The sequence below is a fragment of the Octopus sinensis genome, linkage group LG2 (genome assembly GCF_006345805.1).
Source record: "Octopus sinensis linkage group LG2, ASM634580v1, whole genome shotgun sequence".
Taxonomy (NCBI): domain Eukaryota; kingdom Metazoa; phylum Mollusca; class Cephalopoda; order Octopoda; family Octopodidae; genus Octopus; species Octopus sinensis.
In genome coordinates, this window is record NC_042998.1 from 14237481 (window position 1) to 14242582 (window position 5102).

Consider the following 5102-nt stretch of genomic DNA (forward strand, 5'->3'; position numbering starts at 1 on the left):
TGGATGACCCCGCTAGGCCACTGGTAACGAAAATTTCTAATATTTCTGAATACCCTTTGATATTATTAATTATTGATCATTTTTCTGGATAATCTTCGAATTGAAAAGGGACGCAAGCACACGAACACCGACTGTCAAGTGATGGTTGGGCAACAAACACAGACACGAAGATACATACAGGGAATATAGATACTCTCTTTACTCTTTACTCTTTTACTTGTTTCAGTCATTTTGACTGCGGCCATGCTGGAGCACCGCCTTTAATCGAGCAACTCGACCCCGGGACTTATTCTTTTGTAAGCCCAGTACTTATTCTATCGGTCTCTTTTTGCCGAACCGCTAAGTGACGAGGACGTAAACACACCAGCATCGGTTGTCAAGCAATGCTAGGGGGACAAACACAGGCACACAAACATATACACACACACACACTATATATATATATATACATATATACGACAGGCTTCTTCCAGTTTCCGTCTACCAAATCCACTCACAAGGCTTTGGTCGGCCCGAGGCTATAGCAGAAGAAGACACTTGCCCAAGATGCCACGCAGTGGGACTGAACCCGGAACCATGTGGTTGGTAAACAAGCTACTTACCACACAGCCACTCCTGCGCCTATATATACTTTTTAAAATTTATTTACGGGAGACATTTCGGATATGCAAATAAAGCTCCTATACCATTATGCAGGCAACAGTATAATGACGTTCACTGGTAGACCTGTTATTTGGATGTGCATCGAGCTGTACCGATATAATGTAGGATAAATATAGAAATAATAATAATAATCCTTTGATGGGATTTATAAATTCCATACACAGGATTATTGTTACATATATATATATATATATATATATATATATATATATACAACTATAAATAAGGGTGTCCGAGAGACACCACCATGCTGAAATAGCAGTCAAATCCCAGACTCCAAAAACCACCTTAAATGTTCATATCGCGCCATATCGGACACCCTTATTTATAGTTGTATAAAAATGATTACCTTTGTATGGTATTTATTCCCATGCTGGCCACTTGATAATATCGATACTTAAACATCGATATTATCCTTATATATATATATATATATATATATATATATATGTGTGTGTGTGTGTGTGTGTGTTGTATGTATATATAATGGGCTTTTTTTAGTTTCCGTCTACCAAATCCACTAACAATGACATGGTCGGCCCGAGTCTACGGTAGAAGAGACTTGCACAAATTCCTCGCAGTGGGGTTGAATCCGGAACGTTGTGGTTGGGAAAGGATTTTCTTAACACACAGCTACGCCTGTTGTAAAAAGCTTAATAGATGTAATAAGCTTAATGTACAGCTGAATAAACTAATAGATTTAACAGAAAGCTGCGAGTATAAATCAATCTAAATGTAATGTGAGCAGTCTTAAACCTTCAGATTTATACAACGTCAACTAGAAAATACCTGAGTTACTTAGTCTGGCTTTAAATCCTTTTGCAGCCTCTCCAAAACTGGCCACCCGTCTGTAGCTGGCCATGCAGATATTATACCATTCAACAATTTATAGCTATGGGTTCACTGAACTTGTTCCGACCAATAGCAAATACAACTAATCTTTTTCACATACTAGCTTCATTAATAAACTAATGGTTCTTGAGCAATGTTTCTCCTGGTTATAATTTAAGCAGAATAAATCTATATGTATTTCAGCCAGCAAAGCCTGTGTAAGATTTTCCTAGTTGTATCCGCCAACCAGCCGTGTGTAAGTACTTCTTTTCCTTATATAATATCTCTTCTTTTTCAAACCCGTAGTCAAAACAAATTTTAATGAATAATTAATATCAGGAAGAATAAGTGAAACTTTAAACAAACCTTGTTGAACCAGAATGACTACACAGACGGTGTTTACCTCATGGTTTATTTAAAATTAATGTTTATTTAAATTTGAATATATTATAGTTCAAGCAAAAAATACATATAAATGATAATTAATAGATTTAGCAAGTCATATTGTAATTAACCAAAACAGGCAACAGAAATAAAGAGAGTCTCCTATGAGTTGATTTACTCGGAGATACTCAGATCAAGGAAAGATTAATCAATTTATATGTAAATCTAACATATATTTTTGATGGTTATGAAAGGAATAATAAGAACAAATATCTATGGATGCAAAATTTACATTTAGGAGGGTTGACAAAAAGAAATATAAATTTGTTATATGTTGTTAACGTCTGTTAGTAGTTATCGACAAGCTAAGTTATAATGGTCACAGGTTCGTGTGTCACATAGCTAGCTAGAGGCGATGGCCCCTTGGAGCTACTCAACGGCAGCATTCATCCTATTTTCTGGACTGCCACGTTAGCTTCAAGAGGCCATTGCCTCGAGCTAGCTATGTGATACACGAACCTGTGTCCATTATAACCTTCGAACATGGACTACCATGTGCCTCCACATCTGTTGTACATATACATGCAAAACAAAACACACGGACGTATGTATATGCAAATATATACGTGTACATATACACGTATATATTATATATATGGTTATGTGTCTATACGATATGAATATTATCTTATAAAGTTTGCAGAACACTTTTTCCATCTTAGCGTAACTATCTCTTCCGAAGTGATCTTTCAAAAGTTTTTCTTCTATGGAAAATATGCCGAAGATATGACATAAAATATATAATACTCACTTAACGGATACACGGCTGATGTCGTCCCATAATATATTGTATCTTTTCTATTTTTTTATACAATATTTCATGTCTTTTACATTTTATCATATATCTTATATATAATACAATATATTACTGGTTTCTTTTCCTTATTCATATGGCACAATATCCTGATTCAATATAGAAAAGTAATTTAGAGACGATATCACTGCTTTCTTGTTTCAAAATTCGAAAAACTTTTCCTCGAAAGACAAACATTTATGGAAATTTAATATTAACGTTAATGCTATACGCCATATTCCAGTAACACACACGCACATACACACACGCACATACACACACACACAAACACACACTCTCACACACATATTTATATATATTCATATATATACATACGTATATATATACATGTTTGTCTATATATACATATGTATATACACACATATAATGCACATACATAAACATATATATAAATGTAATATACACATAATATTTACACAATATATATATATATATATATATATATATATATAATATATATATATATATATTATATATAACATATACACATATACATACATATAATATTATGTCATACGTTATATTATATATGAAGTTTTAATAAAAGTTTCTATATGCATTCAAAATATTTGAAATAATTATCCTTCATTATCCTTGAATATAAGATCATGTGCCATGAACATTTTTTTTAAAAAAGGAAATTGCATAAGCGTACCGTCGAATAACACAGACCTACCTTTAACAGGTGTGTAAATCTACAATATTCTTAAAGATACACCCTATATATATATATATATATATATATATATATACTTTATATATTTAAGAATTGTTAATTAAAAAAACATATATTATATATATATATATATACGTATTTAAGTATGTATATATACTTATATATATATACATATGTGGGATTGAGTATGTTTTTATAGAGCTTTTATACCTATGAAATTGTAATGCAAAAACTGTGTGAATAAGACAGTATAGTTACATCTAAAATCAGTGACATTAAAAGCAGTGAAAGAAATATAGGAAAATGATTTGAAAAGACACTTGTGGGTAAGATGTGTTATAATTTATATTATGTATCTAATACAGTGTTCAGAATGTCAGACTAGTGAACAATAAAGTAATACTTAAATATAAAACTATAGATAAAATGAATAACTATATTGATACATTCACGGATCCAGTATAGTTTGTGCATCGCAACCCGTCACAAACTTTGATAAAATATGCAGACTTAAACTTCTCACCTAACTGTAGATTTTTAACCATGTGGAGATTTGAACCTGCCACTCACTGAGAAATATAAGCGCCCAAAAACCACTTATTTTGAAGCCAGCTAAAACTTTTCAAGTGCAGCGCCTTTTACCACAGTTTTTCAATAAAAGACTCTTTACAACAGTGCGTGCACACACATACATGCGCGCGCATTCACACACGTATACACACAGATGCGAAAGGGCGCATATCTGTGTATGTTAAAAATTTCAAAGAATTTCATTCGATGAAATTTATATTAGAAAAAGGAGATGAGGCAAACGCTTAGAAACTGTAACATCAATAAAAGATATTATTTAGATTTTTATAGCCATATCACGTTGAAAGAACCGGTTCTCGTCCGATCACCGAAATTAAGCAATGTCGAGCCTAGGTAGTACTTAGATGGTTGACCGCTTGGGAAACATAGGTGCAGTAAGCGTCACACATTTATAGGCGTAGGAGTGGCATTGTTGTAGGAATGGCTGTGTGATAAGTAGCCTGCTTACCAACCACATAGTTTTGGGTTCAGTCCCACTGCATGGCACCTTGGGAAAGTGTCTTCTACTATAGCCTCGGGTCGACCAAAGCCTTGTGAGTGGATTTGGTAGACGGAAACTGAAAGACGCCCGTCGTATATATTATATATATATAACGGGAAGCTTTATGAAAATAAACAAAAGACGAAGGCAGGTGGAAAACAAACGAAACAATGTATTAGTATGGCGCTCAGGAAATATAAATAAAACAAGTCTTTAACGTTTCGAGCCTACGCTCTTCAACAGAAAGATCACAGAGAGAGAAAAACACAGAAAGAAGAGAGAAAAAAAATGCGTGCAGTAGCTAACGAATCAACATGGCGATCTGATTTCGGCCAGAGGTCAAAGATCAAACATGAGACGCGAGAGCGAAATAAGGGGAGATAATAGGGTTGATAAATGGGTTGAGGGACCAGCTAAAAGTGCGGTGGGGGGTCTGGATGTGTGTATGTATAGGGTTGGTGTATGTATAGTATGTATAGGGGTTGTGTGTGTGTGTGTGTGTGTATGAGAGAGTATTAGTGCGTAAGATTGGTCTGGACGGCGTATGTATGGGGTTGGTGTATGTATTAGTATGTATTAGTATGTATTAGTACGTATTGGTA

General features: G+C 34.0%; 1 pseudogene; it reads left to right on the forward strand.

Moving 5' to 3' along the window:
- Window positions 1-4281: 4281 nt before the first annotated feature.
- LOC115208874 lies at window positions 4282-4400 on the forward strand (annotated as a pseudogene).
- The last annotated feature ends 702 nt before the right edge of the window (window positions 4401-5102 follow it).